The sequence below is a fragment of the Nicotiana attenuata genome, unplaced genomic scaffold (assembly GCF_001879085.1).
Source record: "Nicotiana attenuata strain UT unplaced genomic scaffold, NIATTr2, whole genome shotgun sequence".
In the NCBI taxonomy this organism is placed as follows: Eukaryota; Viridiplantae; Streptophyta; class Magnoliopsida; order Solanales; family Solanaceae; genus Nicotiana; species Nicotiana attenuata.
In genome coordinates this window covers 311,883-332,618 of record NW_017671031.1, presented here as the reverse complement: position 1 = coordinate 332,618, position 20,736 = coordinate 311,883, and the positions used below count along the sequence as shown (strand labels likewise).

At 41.9% G+C, this 20,736-nt stretch overlaps 1 pseudogene; it reads right to left on the bottom strand.

The window, feature by feature from the left end:
- The window catches only part of LOC109205383, a 23,683-nt pseudogene extending 3,204 nt beyond the window's left edge, over positions 1 to 20,479 (bottom strand).
- Between the last annotated feature and the right edge of the window lie 257 nt (positions 20,480 to 20,736).

Below are 20,736 nucleotides of genomic sequence, written 5' to 3'. Positions count from 1 at the left end.
TGTTGGTGATATAATCTTGTCGATTAGATTGTTGGTGATATATGTTTCTATTAGTTCTTAGTTTAATTCTCATTTTTGTTTGTTTACCTGTTTTTGTCTTGTTCAGTTTTTAAGCTAGTCAATCGTTAGTATAATTGTTAGTATTAATTCAGTTTAATTAGTTTAAATGATTAGTTTCAGTCAAATTTTGTTTGAAAACTGTTGCTCCTTGATCTTCCTGATACTTCACTTCGATTCTGTGGTTAGATAGTTAATTCAATTGTTAATTTTTCTGTGGTTAGTCAGTTAATTAGTTTTCAGTTTAGTTATTGTCAATTGGATGCATTATTAGAGTTGTAGACTTAGTTTGGAGTATAGCTGATTGAGCTTTGGTTGAGCAGTAATTTTAGGAGGTAATAAGGGTAGTTTAGGAATTGGAAAAGGGTAGTTTTATTAAGGTTGGTAATTCAAACAAGGGTAAGGGTAGTATAGTGATTTTGTGGGTAGAAAGAGCATCCTAGGGCCTTCTAGAATGGTACTTTAGTGTAGATTTAGCACAATAGAGGTACTTGCTTGTGTAACAAGTCAAGAAACAAGGGGTAGAATAAGAATGAGATATAGGGACTAATGGGTAAAGTGAAAATCTAAAATTGGACCATAAGTTTGCCTATAATAGGCATTCATTTGCCTTGCTGAGGAGGCTTTTGGACCCCTGAAAATTGCTAAGTTTTGGAGCCAAAAATCCCCTCAAAAAATCCCTCCTCACAGATCCGAGTTTGAAATTCAAGTTTGACCATCAATAGGAATTAGAGATCTCTTTTTAGATTTTATAATTGTCAAAGAAAACAAAAACAACAAATCTGCAAAAAATCAAAAACATGTACTGTTACATTGATGTTAGCCAAATTTGATCAGTTCTCCTCTCCTCTGTTTGCTGAGTTTCTTCTGAAGTGTGACTGTTAGTTTGCCGAGTGGTTTTGGTTCTTCAAGTTGGTCTGGGGTTGGATTTTGGTCGACTTCTGTTCATTAAAGCTTCAGGAGAAATTAAGTTTGATTTCGAGGTTGTTTGTTTGCATTTCGAGTAGTATTTGAGGCTTAGTGGCTGCTGTGGGTTATTTGTTATTGCCGTTGGTGTTTGTTGAGATCTGGTATTTTGAGTTCAATCTACCCTGCATTGGTTGCCTGATTGATTGCTGAGGTCGTTTGATAGTTCTGCTGTCCAAATCTATACCGGCTAGTATTTTGGCTATTCCTGGGCTAACCCATTGCTGCTGCCTTGTTGTGCTACTGCTGACTCTTTCCTTCTTGTTTCCTTTGCAAATTCCAGGTACACATCGAAACTGGTTTGATGTAACTGCTGAATTGGAAGTAAAATGAAGAAATTCCATCGAATTTATGCATTGAAGTTCGCCTCTGTTGATTGCTAATTTGTAGATAGTTTGTAGTAGTTATTTAGTTAATAAGCATGACTGAAACATTATCTTATCATTGTGTTAATTGAGACTTTTTTATTCTGTTAACATGTTGTTTTTGTTAATGTAGTTCAGCATAATCTCTCATTGGTTGTTTCTTTCAATATAGTTTTTGAAAAAATGGAAATCAGGTTGTTTTTGATTGGCAATGGATTACTGATTCCGTATAATATGCAGTGAATTTGTCTGGTTTGAAGGCGTACTGTAAATGTTTCCATGAGTTAATTGTTAGAAATGATAGCTGTTAAGCATGAGTAGTGTTCAACGATCTCGAATAAGGTAAAACTAAACGGGCCTTGACACTCGACTCAGGGAATTGACCCTGGACCTCCTACTTGAGTCCGATGGGTTTAGGTGCGGTAGACACCTGGATTGGGCTCTTGGCCAACTGTAATTGAGCTTGTAACAACTATGTTGTCTTAATAACAAAATACAGAATCTAGTCCGTTTTTAGGCTGCCTTTTTAATAAAATATGAGTCGAGCCTCGCCAAAAAAACTACAAAGGCGGGCCCTCAATAAATGGTCGTTAAAACTGATTTAGAATTTGGGAGGGCCGTTTTAGCGAACTTCACGGCCTTCCCCAAAATAATAAAATGCGTAGTTGCTTTAGGCGCATATTTTTAATAATATTACTTTCCAAAATACGGGTGCACATTTATGTGACCCAAATCCAAATCTCAACGGAGTCGAAATGTGTCAACAATCATGGGGTGCACTGGTGCGACGTGGTTTGAGACGCATTTTCATGACGTTGCATTCTTGAAAATAAAAAATATAAATGAAAATAAAGCGGTTATTAAATAAAAGGGCGCATAGGTTAGAACATGTTTTTAAAATCAGATAAAAGTAATTACAACAGTTGAGCGACCGTGCTAAACCACGGAATCGGGAATGCCTAACACCTTTCCCCGGGTAACAGAATTCCTTAACTCGGAGTTTCTGGTTCACGGACTGTTAACAAGAGTCATAATTTTCCTCGGTTCGGGATTCAACCGGTGACTTGGGACACCATTAATCTCCCAAGTGGCGACTCTGAAATCTTAATAATAAATCCTGTTCCGATTGTCCTTTAAGTGGAAAAACTCTTATACACTCCCAACGGGTGTAATGCAAAAAGGAGGTGACAATGAAGTAAGTGGGTAGGATGAAGAATAATGCTTCAAATTTCTGCCACCCAAGTTAAGGCGCAACATGTCCTCTCAAGAAGAGTGTACTTAACCTCATAAGGAGTGAACTTCTTACTGAGATAATAGATTGTCGCTCCTTCTTCCCGTGATTACATGTTGACCAAATACACAGCCAAAAGAATTATCCAAGACTGTCAAATAGAGAATTAAAGGTCTCCTAGGCTCTGGTGGGACCAACACAGGTGGGTTCGATAGGTACCTCTTAATCTTTCAAATGCTTCTTGACACTCGTCAGTTCACTTGACTGCAAAATTCTCTTCCACAGCTTAAAGATGGGTTCACAGGTTGTCATGATCTAAGCAATAAACCTGCTGATGTAATTTAACCTTCCGAGCAAACTCATCACCTCAGTTTTGTTCTTTGGCGGCAGTAACTCTTGGATGGCTTTTATCTTTGACGGATCCACACTCAATACGCATCGACTGACCACGAATCCCAGCAGTTTCCCAGACGGGACACCAATGCACATTTTTGCTGGGTTTGAGCTTGAGGTTATACCTGCTGAGCCTTTGGAAAATTCCTTAATCCTGTATAGTAGACTGCTTCTTTGACTTTATGATCACTCATCTATATAAACTTCAATCTCTTTGTGTATCATGTCATGAAATATGAGTAGTCACCGCCCTCATGTAAATTCCCCAGCATTCTTCAACCAAATGGCATTACCCGGTAGCAATATGTTTCCCCATGGCGTGATGAACGCTGTCTTTTCTACATTCTTCCTCGTCTATCAAGATCTGGTGACATCCCGCGGAGCAATCCACCAAAATACCCAGTCTCATGCTTGGCACAATTATCGATTAAGATGTGAATGTTCGGAATGGAAAATCATCCTTTGGGCTCGCTTTGTTAAGATCACGATAATCAACACAGACCCTGTCTTACCATCCTTTCTTTGGTACTGGCAAAATTAGCTAACCAAGTGGGATATCGAGTGACCCGAATGACCTTTGCATTAAGCTGCTTGTGATTTCTTCTTTGATCTTCACACTCATGTCAGTCTTGACTTTCTTAACTTTTGTTGACAGGAGGGAATGCTGGATCAGTTGGCAATTTATGAACTACCAAATCAGTGCTCAAGCCTGGCATTCGTCATACAACCATACAAAGACATCTTTGTACTCAACAATGTTCTGATTATTTCTTCCTTAACTCGTGGTTCCAGATGCACACTTATCTTGGTTTCCCTAACATTATCCTGGTCTTCCTAGATTGATTGCTTCGGTTTTCATTCAAATTAGGCTTTAGTTTTTCTTCAAAGTGTTTTAGCTTTTTACTGATTTCTCAAATGTTGCTTCTTCTCATATTCTGTTTCATCATCATACTCTACTTCTTGAATTATTATTTTTAGAATTAGATTGGCTTTTAAGACTTGACTGAAATTTCTCATGCATGTCATGTCATTGCAACCAAGCATAAAAAGAACTGTAAAAAAGAAAAACAAAATGAAACACTATTAGGAATAATAGAAAACGGGAAATTGCATTTCATTAAAATAAAGGATAGAAGGGTTTGAAAATCAAAACAAGCAAAACTAAAAATCTGGATTTACAACCCTGGAATAACCCAGGTAACAGTAAGGAAAACAGAGCAAACTTCCAAAACTCTCCTGGTGGGGAGAGGAGTAGCTTCCCAATTGCTAAGCTTCACATTTGGCCAACGAACTGCACATCTGCTTTACTAGAACCTTCACAACTTACATATATCTCTCTGGTGTGGGGCTGTTCTTTGATAGCCATGGTTTGTTATGATAGTTTCAGTAGCACTGGTGCATAATTCTGATTTGGTTAATTCTAGGAGTTTTATATTTTCTTTGCTTCATCATCCTTGGTTGATTTGGTTTTGATTTTCTAGTTTAATTGTCATCTTGATCTGATTTTGTTAAATGTTTAAATGATAGCTTAAGTAATAGAACTTTCTGTTATTTGATTAGTTTGTTCATGATCCAAACTTGTTGGAATTAGGATCTCTAATTGTTTTATTAGATGTCAATTTGTTAGTTTAATTTCTGTTTGTTTTGTTAGTTTAATTTTGTTTTTCTGATTAGAATTATAGGAATCCATTAATTGTTTTGATGTAGCTGATCCTTAATTAGGTCTAGGGGAATGCTGGATTTGGGTGATAATTCCTAGGTATTTTAAGGGTATTTTGGGAAGGGAAAAGGGTAGTTTAATCAGGTTTGGTAATTTCTGAAATAAAGTAAGGGTAGAATAGGAATTGTAATGGGTTTAGACCCTTCTAGAATGGGCTTTAGTACAGATTTCAACAAAATAGGTGTAGTTACTTATGTAACAAGTCAGAAAATAAGGGGTAAAAAATAGAATTAAAATAGGGACTAATGGGTAAAGTGAAAATCTGAAATTGGACCCTAAGTTTGCCTATAAATAGGCATTCATTTGCCTTGCTGAGGAGGCTTTTGGAACCCCTGAAAATTGCTAAGTTTTGGAGCCAAAAATCCCCTCAAAAAATCCCTCCTCACAGATCCGAGTTTGAAATTCAAGTTTGACCATCAATAGGAATTAGAGATCCTCTTTTAGATCTTATAATTGTCAAAGAAAACCAAAAACAACAAAAATCTGCAAAAAATCAAAATTATGTACTGTTACATTGATGTTAGCCAAATTTGATCAGTTCTCTTCTCCTCTGTTTGCTGAGTTTCTTCTGAAGTGTGACTGTTAGTTTGCCGAGTGGTTTTGGTTCATTCAAGCTGGTCTGGGGTTGGATTTTGGTCGACTTCTGTTTCATTAAAGCTTCAGGAGAAATTAAGTTTGATTTCGAGGTTGTTTGTTTGCATTTCGAGTAGTATTTGAGGCTTAAGTGGCTGCTGTGGGTTATTTGTTATTGCCGTTGGTGTTTGTTGAGATCTCTGGTATTTTTGAGTTCAATCTACCCTTGCATTGGTTGCCTGATTGATTGCTGAGGGTCGTTTAATAGTTTTGCTGTCCAAATCTGTATCCGACTAGTTATTTTGGTTATTCCTGGGCTAACTCCATTGCTGCTGCCTTGTTGTGCTACTGCTGACTCTTTCCTTCTTGTTTCCTTTGCAAATTCCAGGTACACATCCGAAACTGGTTTGATGTAACTGTTGAATTGGAAGTAAAATGAAGAAATTCCATCGAATTTATGCATTGAAGTTCGCCTCTGTTGATTGCTAATTTGTAGATAGTTTGTAGTAGTTATTTAGTTAATAAGCATAACTGAAACATTAATCTATCATTGTGTTAATTGAGACTATTTTATTCTGTCAACATGTTGTTTGTTAATGGTAGCTTAGCATAATCTCTCATTGGTTGTTCTTTCATATAGTTTTTGAAAAAATGGAAAATCAGGTTGTTTTTGATTGGCAATGGATTACTGATTCCGTATAATCATAGCATGAATTTGTCTGAGTTTGAAGGCGTACTGTAAATGTTTCCAATGAGTTAATTGTTAGAAATGATAGCTGTTAAGCATGGAGTAGTGTTCAACGATCTCGAATAAGGTAAAACTAAACGGGCCTTGGTACACTCGACTCAGGGAATTGACCCTAGGACCTCCTACTTGAGGTCCGATGGGTTTAGGTGCGGTAGACCACCTGGATTGGGCTCTTGGGCCAACTGTAATTGAGCTTGTAACACCTAATGTTGTCTTAATACAAAAATACAGAATCGTAGTCCGTTTTTAGGCTGCCTTTTTAATAAAATAATGAGTCGAGCCTCGCCAAATAAAACTACAAAGGCGGGGCCCTCAATAAATGGTCGTTAAAACTGATTAGAATTTGGGAGGGCCGTTTAGCGAACTTCACGGCCTTCCCCAAAATAATAAATGCGTAGTTGCTTTAGGCGCATATTTTAATAATATTACTTTCCAAAATACGGGTGCACATTTATGTGACCCAAATCCAAATCTCAACGGAGTCGAAATGTGTCAACAATCATGGGTGCACTGGTGCGACGTGGTTTGAGACGCATTTTCATGACGTTGCAATTCTTTGAAAAATAAAAATATAAATGAAAATAAAAGCGGTTTATTAATAAAAGGGCGCATAGGTTAGAACATGTTTTAAAATCAGATAAAAGTAATTACAACAGTTGAGCGACCGTGCTAAAACCACGGAATCCGGGAATGCCTAACACCTTCTCCCGGGTTAACAGAATTCCTTACTCGGATTTCTGGTTCACGGACTGTTAACAGAGTCATAATTTCCTCGGTTCGGGATTCAACCGGTGACTTGGGACACCATTAATCTCCCAAGTGGCGACTCTGAAATCTTAATAATAAATCCTGTTCCGATTGTCCTTTAAGTGGAAAAACTCCTTTACACTCCCACGGGTGTAATGCAAAAAGGAGGTGTGACAATGAAGTAAGTGGTGTAGGATGAAAGATAATGCTTCAACTTTTCTGCCACCCAAGTTAAGGCGCAACATGTCCTCTCAAGAAGAGTGTACTTAACCTCATAAGGAGTGAACTTCTTACTGAGATAATAGATTGCTCGCTCCTTCTTCCCCGTGATTACATGTTGACCAAATACACAGCCAAAAGAATTATCCAAGACTGTCAAATAGAGAATTAAAGGTCTCCTAGGCTCTGGTGGGACCAACACAGGTGGGTTCGATAGGTACCTCTTAATCTTATCAAATGCTTCTTGACACTCGTCAGTTCACTTGACTGCAACATTCTTCTTCAACAGCTTAAAGATGGGTTCACAGGTTGTCATGATCTAAGCAATAAACCTGCTGATGTAATTTAACCTTCCGAGCAAACTCATCACCTCAGTTTTGTTCTTTGGCGGCAGTAACTCTTGGATGGCTTTTATCTTTGACGGATCCAACTCAATACCGCATCGACTGACCACGAATCCCAGCAGTTTCCCAGACGGGACACCAAATGCACATTTTGCTGGGTTGAGCTTGAGGTTATACCTGCTGAGCCTTTGGAAAAACTTCCTTAAATCCTTGACATAGTCAGACTGCTTCTTTGACTTTATGATCACATCATCTATATAAACTTCAATCTCTTTGTGTATCATGTCATGAAATATGGTAGTCACCGCCCTCATGTAAATTGCCCCAGCATTCTTCAAACCAAATGGCATTACCCGGTAGCAATATGTTCCCCATGGCGTGATGAACGCTGTCTTTTCTACATCTTCCTCGTCCATCAAGATCTGGTGACATCCCGCGTAGCAATCCACAAAATACCCAGTCTCATGCTTGGCACAATTATCGATTAGAATGTGAATGTTCGGAAATGGAAAATCATCCTTTGGGCTCGCTTTGTTAAGATCACGATAATCAACACAGACCCTGGTCTTACCATCCTTCTTTGGTACTGGCACAACATTAGCTAACCAAGTGGGATATCGAGTGACCCGAATGACCTTTGCATTAAGCTGCTTTGTGATTTCTTCTTTGATCTTCACACTCATGTCAGTCTTGAACTTTCTTAACTTTTGCTTGACAGGAGGGAATGCTGGATCAGTTGGCAATTTATGAACTACCAAATCAGTGCTCAAGCCTGGCATATCGTCATACAACCATACAAAGACATCTTTGTACTCAAACAATGTTCTGATTATTTCTTCCTTAACTCGTGGTTCCAGATGCACACTTATCTTGGTTTCCCTAACATTATCCTGGTCTCCTAGATTGATTGCTTCGGTTTCATTCAAATTAGGCTTTAGTTTTTCTTCAAAGTGTTTAAGCTTTTTACTGATTTCCTCAAATGTTGCTTCTTCATCATATTCTGTTTCATCATCATACTCTACTTCTTGAATTATTATTTTAGAATTAGATTGGCTTTTAAGACTTGACTGAAAATTTCTCATGCATGTCATGTCATTGCAACCAGCATAAAAAGAACTGTAAAAAAGAAAAACAAAATGAAACACTATTAGGAATAATAGAAAACGGGAAATTGCATTTCATTAAAATAAAAGGATAGAAGGGTTTGAACATCAAAACAAGCAAAACTAAAAATCTGGATTACAACCCTGGAATAACCCAGGTAACAGTAAGGAAAACAGAGCAAACTACCAAAACTCCTTCCTGGTGGGGAGAGGAGTAGCTTCCCAATTGCTAAGCTTCACATTTGGCCCAACGAACTGCACATCTGCTTTACTAGAACCTTCACCAACTCTACCATATTGACCTCATCAAACAGACTCTGGAACCTCTTGATGAACTCTTCATCAACATCGACCACAGGTTTTGGGACTTATGGGGTTGGAGGTTTTTCGGCCCCTGGTTTGACAAAAGACTTAAAGATGTGTGGGACAGGCCTGGGGAATGACCATACCTTCTGTTTTAGATTTTTAACCCTTTTCACGTCCTTCTCTGTGGGCATGAATCCCAAACCAAATGTACCAAGATTTCCACTGGGGCTCACTGGATGCACTGCAGAGATGAGCCTAGACCCTTACCCGGCACAAAACCATTCTTCAATATTTCATTTGCTACCATGACAGATGCGGAGGATAACTTAGGACCCGGAATGCATTTTCCTTCAGGAATCTTCTCAATAGACACTGTTTCGAAAGTTTGATAGACCCAAGGTCCCTTATCATCTTCAGCCTCAATAAGCGGAACAATTGTGTCATTACCAGCTAGTAAGTCCTCATCACCGTGCACCACTATTTCCTGTCTGTCCCATTCGAACTTCACCATTCGATGCAGAGATGATGGGACTGCCTTAGCAGTATGTATCCAGGGCCTGCCCAATAACAGATTATAGGAGACAGCTACATCTAGCACTTGGAACTCCGTAGTGAATTCAACTGACCCTATTGTCAGTTTAAGCATTATATCGCCATTTCCCCCTCCGTCAAAACCTCAAACACATGTATTGTTCCTGTGGATCCTTTCAGTACCGATTTTCAACTTTTGTAGAGTGGAGAGTGGGCAAATATTTGCACTGGAACTGTTATCAACCAGTACCCTCGAGACCACTGAATCCTCGCACTTCACTATGAGATAAAGAGCTTGGTTGTGTTCTGTACCCTCCCGAGGAAGTTCGTCATCCGAGAAAGTGATCCTATTTGCCTCGAAGACCTTGTTAGCAATCTTCTCCAAATGGTTCACCGTGATCTTATCAGGAACATGGGCCTCATTCAAAATCTTCATGAGGGCCCTGCGGTGTTCATCTAAATGTATCAGAAAAGATAAAAGAGAAATCTGAGCTAGTGTTTTCCTTAACTGCTCCACAATGGAATAGTCATGCGCCTTCATTTTTCTAAGGAACTCTTCCGCCTCTTCTTCGGTGACTGGTGATCGCTTCCAACTCCACACTACTACAATGTAGGAAGAGAGGGTCGCAATAGCTTTTACCCGATATGAGGGTCGGGATCGAATTTCTCAGAGAGCTAGAAATTGGAGCTGGGTATCTGTCTAGACCAGAATCGTGTAATCCATCTAGATGTCACTTCCATACATTTTTGAATTTTTCAATTATAAAATACTATTATCAAACTACTAATTGAAACTAGATTATGCTACGAGATAATTGCTAAGGTTGTATCTAATGGGGAGAAGGGCACTAGGGTTGTGACATCACCTAGGTGGTTAATTGACGGGTAGATGTTACTAAGGTTTGATTGATATAATTGGGGATTATGCTATAACTGTTGCACAATTTTACCCACACTCACACCTCTCGGTAGAGAGAGTGATTTTGCCCAATTGACTCTCTCGAGACCAAATGGGCAGGCAAATTAGATCAAGCAACTAGGGTTCACGTAGGGTGATTACTCTCTCGAGGTTTAACCCGTTAATTGGGTCAGTGCGGGCCGCACAAAATGGACTGCGGTCGCATTAGGCTCTTGGACTTCAAATCTTGGCTCTCTGAACTTGGGCTCCACGGACCGCGCATAATGGACCGCGGCCGTAGAGGCAGACAGCGCGGTCCGTACAATCATGACCGCGGACCGCATAGCTTTGAACCTTGGCATTTTCAACTCTCTGAAGTTTTGTTCCACGGACCGCATGAAATAGTTGTGCGGTCGCAGAAGCTTTAGTACGGACCGTGCAAGATTGACTGCGGTCGCACTACCTTGAAGCTCGTTTTGCCAACTCTCTGAATCTACCTAGTGCGGACTGCACAGAATGGAGTGCGGCCGCACTAGGTGTTTTGCCTTGAATCATGCTCTCTGAATCTCCCTAGTGCGGGCCGCACAAAGTGTAGAGCGGCCGCACTAGGCCTGTATGTCCTGAGTTTGCCTTGTCTTTGGTACTTGTGCAGATTTCACTCCTTTTGAGCCGAACTTTGACATTTCGTCACTTTGTCGATCAAACCTGCAAACAAGCACACTTATGAGCCTTTTGGAACTATTTTGTAACAATTTATAACCAAAGCGTATGCAAGAAGGAGCATAAAACACTACAAACTCCCTAGTTATCAACTCCCCCAAACTTAAGCTTTTGCTTGTCCTCAAGAAAACAAAATAAGACCCATCCCTTAAGGTAAAATCCAAGAATTTCCAGCTATCCTAAAGTAACCTCAACAAGCATCAATTGGGACTAACAATTGCCCTCAATACGAATGCATCATTAACAACATTTGACCTTTGAAAAACCATGGATCAAGTGTGACACAAGAGCATCAAGAGTTGACTCATTACATCAAAGAACTCTCTCAATTACTTTGGTCATTGTGGAACCCAAAATCACACATCCTCAACTCTCCCTAAGCAAACCTCACCTTTTAGAATATTGACACACAAATCGAGGTTAATGGGAAGTCACTCATCTCTCTCAAGAAAAAGTCACAAGTCCGGCTCTAAGTACCATATGCTTGACCCTCATGTAAGTATCCACTAATGCAAGCGTCATTCAACTCAAGATCATATAGGGCTTTTGTGGAGTCAATGTGAAGGCTTTTGGTTCAGGGTAGGCAAAGTTTTTGGTCTAAATGGGTTCCATCTTCCCTTAAGCACTTCTTTTGATTCATTTGGTACAATTCTCTTGACTCTTTGAGTATCTCACTTCTTTTCAAGGGGTTAGAGAGACACAATGTCACTCTTTCTTATGCAATTCAAAACATTTCTCCTTTTTCTACTTTTTCCACACTTTTTCTCTTTTGTTTTTCTTGAATCCCTTTTTATTCTTTTTCACATTGGGCTTTCATTTTGTCTTTTTCTTTTCTTTCTTTTTCATTGCCTTCCTTTTCTTTGCTTTTTGTATCTTTTACCACTTTGTTTCCTTTCTTGTCTCTTCCCCCCAAACTTAGACTTTTGCCATTACTCAAGGGAAGATTTGGGTGCCAAGAGAGGGTATATTTTAGAACGGGTATAGGCTTATAGCATTGGTTCTTGAAAGAAAAAGGTTTAAGGCTCAAGAGGGTTGCTAGGGATTATATCATTGGTAGGCTGTGGAATTGTTCAACTATCATTTGGATCAAGGAGAGCCTGTAATCACTTCTTAAGTTAAATTTCACTCAAGATTTCACCTCAACAAACATTCAGGGCAAGTTCTAGACCATTGGCTCGGGACTTTGACTCACAATTCGATTTCTCACCACACAAGACCAAGGATTGCTAAAGACGTAGAGTCGGGGTCCCACAACAACCTTAGACACGATTGAGCACACAATAGTCCCGAAAGACCATATGATGATTGTTTGGTCAACACAAGAGTCTCAAGGTCACTACTCTCACCATCCTAAACACAACCGCTTGTCTTTGACCATGGGATCAAAGGCAAATGTGTTAGGTCCAAGTGAAGCTTTGCTTGAGGTACCCTTAATTATAAACTACCGAAAACAAGAAAAACAAAAACGGACTCAAACCCTTAAGAAGGTTGTCACGCCATCTATCATTGGGAAGAGCCACCCGGTTCACACAATACTCCACCTTTGGAAAGAACCGTGGCATTAAGAAAACCGAAGGCTTATTAAAACATCCAAAAACAAAAACAAAAGGCTACGAGCCTATATAAGAAGCTAAAAATGAAAAAAAATTGCGAAAATAGAAAATAGAACGAATATGTACAATAGGAGAATGAATATACAACGGGTAATGAATATATACAATGATGTAACTTTATATACAGACCAAAAGGAAGATAAAAAGTACGATAAAAGCAACTAAATGTTAAGTTATATACAGACCAACAGAAAATCAAAAGAAAGCATAAACTAAATCAATCTATATATACAGTCATCTAAGGATAAAAGTAGGGCACACCCCCTCAAATAAAAGTTGGCATTGTCCACAATGCCAACTAAAGCGAAATAAGCACCAAAAAGTATAAGGAAAGGATATGAAGACTCCCTAAGCCGTGTCCGTTTGCATAGGATCATTAGTGGTTCCCGGGTCCTCTGTATGCGCAGGATCCTCAGACTGGTTTCCGATATCCTACTGCTCAGCTGCTGGGACTGGGGCCTAGACCTGGACAGGCTGTGACTCAAGTACATCCTGTGGCTGACTGGAGGAAGCCTCTGGTGGGTCCGCCAACTGGATGATAGCTTCATCTGCACTAGGGATCTTCCTCCTCTTCTTTGGAGGCCTCTGTACCTGTTCTGTATCTGGGGCTACTACTGGAACTGCTGCTGGAGCTGGGTCCTCAAATAATAAGTCTAAAGGCAGCTGGTCTGCCTTCAGTCTATCCACATCCGCCCTCAACTCCTTCACGGACTCCCTGGAAGCCCGTGTCTTGCGTAGCTTCTTGTGCTCCTTGGCAATCTCCTTTAGAGCTTTGCCATGTGAAGCCACTGCCTTCACCAAATCATCCTGGGTACTGAGGATGTTCTCCTGGTTGTCAAGTATCTTCTGCAAGGCATCCTCTATAGACTGTGGGACCTGAACTGGCTGAGGAGCCGACTGAGCTGCAATGGTGGAGGTCAAAGTAGACAACTTGGATGAAGCTGTATACATCCAGTTGTTCAGGCTCTGAAGCATCTGGCTCAGTCGGTGGGCAGTGATAGGATGGGCCCGAGAAGATGGAATCTCCGGGCTGGCTGAGCTAGAAGGACCTGGAGGCAAATTAGCAGAAGTTGAAAGTCCGGGAGGCATGGCAGCAACTGTGGAGGCAGGCTCAGTGGAAGCCTCTACCACAACTGGCTCTTCAGACTGGCAAGCTGGAGCAGAAGCAGGGGCCTTGTAGTTCTTGTCCTTGGGGTTGTCTGGCCCCCTCAAACTATACCATGAGAATGGAGCAACCGGCTTGGCCTTGACATCATACGGCTTCTTTTCCACCTCTAAGTCCCGAAAATACATAGAGAGGGTGTTGTGTGAAGGGTAGTTCCAGTTAGCTTCCGTACCCACAAGAGAGATGATGCGGGACATCACATTCCCCACATTGATGGGGTATCCCGCCATGATCGATGCAACCAACACAGCCCGGTGGATAGGAAGAGTCTGGTCATGTGTAGTAGGGTCTAACTTGCAGCAAACGAAGGTCTCCCAACCCTTAGCTTCAAAGTTCAGGGTCCCCCTCAGTATTTTTACCCCCGCAGTCAACCACTCAGGAACAGTACCTGGGATTGCCAAATACTGGGCTAACCATGGACGGACCCCCTCACCCATCTCCAACTTCGCCAAATATAGAGTCTCGTCCTTTTCATTAAAGCCCAAATAGTCATTCAGAGACTGCCGTCGAAAAAAACCTTTTTGTTTCGAACCTTGGTCACTTTGGAACCCTTGACGATGTAGGCCACATTACAATAGAATTCTCTGACCATATGTTCATTTGCATCAATACACTTCTCCATAAATATCTCCCAGCCCGGTCTAGTTCAAAATTCCCTCTGCACATTAGGGTTGTGGGGTAGTAAGTCTTTGTCAATAAAGCTCCTCTCCGGTATCAAATGCCTCACCGGCCACCACTCCCTAAACTTATGATATGCTACTTGGCTTACAAATCCGTCTTCCCAAACAGCGGGCTTCCTAGTTCGGTCAATTCCTCCCACATGAGGCTCACCACCCTCAGCCCCCTGCACCTCCTCCTCATCTCCGCCTGCACTCTCCCCAGATAATGAAGCTGTGGGGGAGGTAGAGTCGTCCCCACTACCGGCTGCTGACCTCTCAGATAAATCAGAAATGACATTACTGGCCTACGGATAGTGGGTGATGGAGGAGGAGTATCATCAGTCAATTGGAAGTTGGTGACGATATGAGTTGGGATTGAGTCTGAGGAGATGTCTTGGGAGGGCACATACTCACTCCCCGAGGAATGGGAAGCAGCTCTATCTGCGGCTTTCATTAGCTTTCGGGTTTGTTTTATGTCTTCCCGAGCTTGGGGAGTGAGTTTGACTATTCTCTTTCCTTTACCCCCTCGGGAGGAATCACCTCTCCCGGGTTGTTTTGATCATTTGCCTCCTCGTTGTTTAACCATTGTCTGCAAGTACAAACATCTAACTTTGTTAGTATCAGCAGAGAAAGTGAGATAGATGTGTATATTGAATTGCAGAACAGAAGCAGAAAGTTGCAGACACAGTTGCAGGAACAGGGTAGTGCGGACCGCACAAAATGGTAGTGCGGCCGCACTGAGGCCACCGCGGACCGCACAGGAATGACCGCGGTCCGCACAAATATAAGGTCTCCCAAACACTCTCTGAATCTCATCACCGCGGTTCGCAGAAAGTGGTAATGCGGCCGCGGTGAGGCCACCGCGGACCGCACAAACACGACCGCGGTCCGCGGTGGATGTCCAATCCTGGCACTGAGTTAGGGTTTCCAATTTTTGCAAATTTGTTCAAGTGTTTACCTAGAGTTTGTCCCTACTCAATTACCCAGTTCAACAAGTTCACCAAACACACAAAAACCAACATTTACACTAACCTAAGCTAACAATTAAAGACAAATGGGAAGAAGAAGAAGCTATGGGCTACTGGGCATGAAAATATAATGAAATTATACAATTAAACAAAGAAAAATGGATGAAATGTTACCACATGTGAAGATGGAATGCAAGAATTCAGTCTAGGCAAAGATTTACGTGAAATAGAGAAGATGAACAGTAACTTTTAGGATTCTGAGTGTTAAACTTTCGAAAAGTGTAACCGGTGACCCCTGGGGTCTATTTATAGAAAAACAGTGGGACCCAGCCTTACCTACCAGCGCGACCGCACAAAACGAACCGCGGACCGCGCTAGGTTTATTCGAAAAAAGTTTGAGAAGGCAACCTCCGCGGTCCGCACAAAACAAATCGCGACCGCGGAGGTCCGCCGCGGACCGCACTAAATGGGATGCGGCCGCGGTGGCAAACTTTAGAGAGTACCTCACTTGGCCTTATCTAGTGCGGACCGCACAAAGTGCAATGCGGCCGCACTGGCACTTCAGAGACTGTTCAATTTTTCCAAAATGTTTTGCACTGCATCAACATAATCCCTGCAACATTTCACAACCAATTAGTGCAAAAATCAAACCTAAACTACAAAGAAAATCAAAGAAAACAAGAAGAAAAAGACATGGGTTGCCTCCCAAGAAGCGCCTGATTTAACGTCGCGGCACGACGCAGGTTACCATCACATTATTTCAAATGAACAACACCCACCACATGGCTATCATCAAACTTCCCAAGATAATACTTGACACGGTGACCATTCACTCTAAAAACTTCACCACTTTTGTTCTTCAAATCTAGAGCACCAAATGGGGTCACACACATAACTTCAAATGGACCACTCCATTTAGATTTCAGCTTTTTCGGAAACAACCTTAGACGAGAATTGAACAAGAGGACCAAATCACCAACTTTGAACTCCTTTCCACGAGCATATTTGTCATGAAGGTACTTCATCTTATCCTTGTACAAGGACGAACTAGAGTATGCATGGAACCGAAATTCATCAAGTTTATTGAGTTGTTCAACACGAAGATTGGACGCAACATCCCACTCAAGATTAAGCTTCCTCAAGGCCCACATGGCCTTATGTTCCAGTTCCACTGGTAGGTGACATGCTTTCCCAAACACCAATCGATACGGCAACATACCAATTGGGGTCTTGTAAGCGGTCTGGTAAGCCCGTAGAGCATCATCTAACTTTTTGGACCAATCGGTCCTGTTGGCATTGACAGTTTTGGACAAAATGCTCTTGATTTCCCTGTTTGACACTTCAACCTGGCCACTTGCTTGAGGATGATATGGTGTAGAGACTTTGTGATTGACACCATACTTGGAGAGCAAGGCATCAAAAGTTCTATTGCAAAAATGCGATCCTCCATCACTAATGATTGCCCGGGGTGTACCAAACCTTGTGAAAATGCTCTTCTTTAGAAATGCCACCACAGTCCTAGCTTCATTGTTGGGCAAGGCCACGACCTCAACCCATTTTGACACATAATCAATCGCTACAAGAATGTAGGTGTTCCCACACGAGCTAACAAAAGGGCCCATAAAATCGATACCCCAAACATCGAAAATATCTACCTCAAGAATTGTGTTTAGAGGCATCTCATCTTTCTTGGAAATCCCGCCCGCTCGTTGACATTGGTCACATCTTCTTACTAAATCACTTGCATATTTGAACAAGGTTGGCCAATAAAAACCACAACTCAAAACTTTCGAAGCCGTTCTCACCCCTCCATGATGGCCACCATAGGGGGATGAATGACAAGCCTCCAAAATACTCAATTTCTCTCCCTCCGGGACACACCTTCGAATCACACCATCCGTGCAAATCTTAAACAAGTATGGCTCATCCCAATAGAAATCCAAACTATACCGCTTGAGCTTCTTCCTTTGGTTAGAAGAGAGCTCACACGGTATTATTCCGGTCACGAGGTAATTAGCAACATCGGCAAACCGTGGCATTTCATTCATTGACACCGCAAGGAGTTGTTCGTCGGGAAATGAGTCATTGATTGCTAGGCCATCACAAGGCCTTCCTTCCTCCTCCAAACGGGACAGATGGTATGCAACTTGGTTCTCACAACCCTTCCGGTCCACTATTTCTAAGTCAAAGTCTTGAAGAAGCAACACCCATCTCATCAATCTTGCCTTGGAATCTTTCTTGGTCATCAAATACCGAAGGGCGGCATTGATTAGTAGTGTTGATGCCCCGATAAAAGGTTTGTTGAATCATCACTTCGGTCATAATAGGGCACTCTTTCACCATAGTTCCAAACCGCTCCCATATCTCATGCAAAGGTTCCGTTGGTTCATGCTTGAATGCCAATATCTCATCTCGAAGTGCTTCCATATGCCCGGGTGAGAAGAACTTAGCAATAAATTTACCCGCCAACTCATCCCAAGTTGTGATGGAATGATTGGGGAGTCTCTCTAACCAATCCAATGCTTTCCCCCGAAGTGAGAACGGGAAAAGTCTCAACCTAAGAGCATCTTCGGACACATTTATTTGCTTGCTCCCCCAACATGTATCTACGAACCCCTTGAGATGCTTGTAGGCATTTTGATCGGAGGCGCCCGTAAAATACCCTCTTTGCTCGAGCAAGGTCAACATTACATTTGTGATTTGAAAGTTCCCCGCCCGGATTCGGGGAGGAACGATGGCACTCGCATACCCTTGATTTGGGAGGACTCTTGGAGCCACTCTTGGCGGTGGCGGAGGAGGGTCTGGGACATTGTTGTTCTCATTTGCATTGGCCTGACGGCCTCTACGTTGAGCTTGAGGTAAAATAGGAACCTCATCTTGATCAAGATCATCTACCTCCTCCCCCGCAATCACATTGCCAAGAGGGTCATTAGCATTGAGAGCCATTTGTACCTAAGTAATCGACACAAACAAAATTAGTAAACAAGAAGGAAAGAAGAACAAAACACAAAACTAACTAAACAGACAGCCAAAACCGTTAGCTCCCCGACAACGGCGCCAAAAAGTGATCACTGCCAACTCCACACTACTACAAAGTAGGAAGAGAGGGTCGCAATAGCTTTTACCTGTTATGAGGGTCGGGATCGAATTCCTTAGAGAGCTAGAAATTGGAGCTGGGTATCTGTCTAGACCAGAATCGTGTAATTGTTCTAGATGTCACTTCCATACATTTTTGAGTTTTTCAATTATAAACTACTATTATCAAACTACTAATTGAAACTAGATTATGCTACGAGATAATTGCTAAGGTCGTATCTAATGGGGAGAAGGGTACTAGGGTTGTGACATCACCTAGGCGGTTAATTGACGGGTAGATGTTACTAAGGTTTGATTGACATAATTGGGGCTTATGCTATAACTGTTGCACAATTTTACCCACTCTCACACCTCTCGGTAGAGAGAGTGATTTTGCCCAATTGGCTGTCTCGAGACCAAATGGGTAGGCAAATTAGATCAAGCAACTAGGGTTCAAGTAGGGTGATTACTCTCTCGAGGTTTAACCCGTTAATTGGGACTATCATTTCTAATGAGTCCATCCCAATTCCTTGTTGGGTCAATTTTGGAGACTTAGACTCTCTTTCTCAAGAAGAGTCAAATCCGCAAAGCACAAATCAGTGTTTGCAACCACCAATTCATAGATTAAAACATAAAATCAACCCAAATAGCAAACACCCATAGTCAATCTAACCTTAGATGGCAACACCCATCAATTACCCACACTAGGGTTGAGCCACAACCCTAGCTAATGGGTTTAGCTACTCATGCTTGAAGAAGAAAATAAAGAAATAGATGAAAAACAAGACATATTAATTAAATACTAAATTAAAATACAAGAATCTATCGTTAATTCCAAGCTAAGATGCCAAAAATGGCTACAAATGGTGTTCTCACGAGCGCAACAGCTGAAACAAAATAATTGACGACCTAAAATGGTAAAATATTCTATTTATACTAGGCTGGAAAAATTGGACAAAGATACCCATGCGGGGTCAGTGCGGGCCGCATAAAATGGACTGAGGTCGCATTAGGCTCTTGGACTTCAAATCTGGGCTCTCTGAACTTGGGCTCCACGGACCGTGCATAATGGACCGTGACCGCGAAGGCAGACAACGGTCCGCACAATCATGACCGCGGACCGCATAGCTTTGAACCTTGGCATTTTCCACTCTCTGAAGTTTTGTTCCGCGGACCGCATGAAATAGTTGTGCGGCCGCGGAGGCTTCAGTGCGGACCGCGCAAGATTGACTGCGCTCGCGCTGCCTTGAAGCTCGTTTTGCCAACTCTCTGAATCTACCTAGTGCGGACCGCACAGAATGGAGTGCGGCCGCACTAGGTGTTTTGCCTTGAATCATGCTCTCTGAATCTCCCTAGTGCGGGCCACACTAGGCCTGTATGTCCTGAGTTTGCCTTGTCTTTGGTACTTGTGCAGATTGCACTCCTTTTGAGCCGAACTTTGATATTTCGTCACTTTGTCGATCAAACCTGCAAACAAGCACACTTATGAGCCTTTTGGGACTATTTTGTAACAATTTATAACCAAAGCGTAAGCAAGAAGGAGCATAAAACACTACAAACTCCCTAGTTATCAACTAGCTTCTTTACCGGAATCTGGCTATCTTTGAACGGCTTGGCTTTCCTCAACTCTTCTGGGGTAAAGCATCTCCCGAAACGAGTCAACCCTCCAGTTTCGTTAACTTCTTCCTCCACCTATTTTCCTTTGTATGTCACTATCACCTGCTTGTAGTTCCACGGAACAACTTTGGTATCAACCACTGGCAGCTGGGTTACTGGTTTAATGATAACAGGGGTAATAGGAGCCCCTTTCACATCTATGATAGGGTTACTCGGGACCCCTGGCACTACCACTTTTGGACTTTTTTGGCTTGCCCCAATATCCTGTGAAATCCCTTTCACGACCAACACCGATGGCTTCAAGTTGAACGAGCTCAGTTTCTCTGTCACCTCTCCACTGTCAGGGACGTTGCTTTGGTAGAGTCTGGAGCTTTAAACAAATTACTTTCACTGGCCCAAATCATCATGACGGACTTAGAAGACTTCTTGGGCTCCCCATCCTTGTGAACTATTTCAATCATATGCGTCTCTACATGGGCTCGCAAAGGGTTTTGGTTGATGTTCGGCGTGTATGGGCTTTGGACTACAATTTGGTTTGTATCAATGAGCTCCTGGATTGCCCTTTTCAATGCCAACACTTCTCTATGTCATGTCCTGAAGCATCAGAACAATAGGCGCATCTGAGGGAATAATCGAGGTTCTTTGGAGGGGGATTTGGTATCTTTGACTCAATCGGCCTCTAGACGTCCAACTGCCTTAACCTTTGAAATAGACTAGC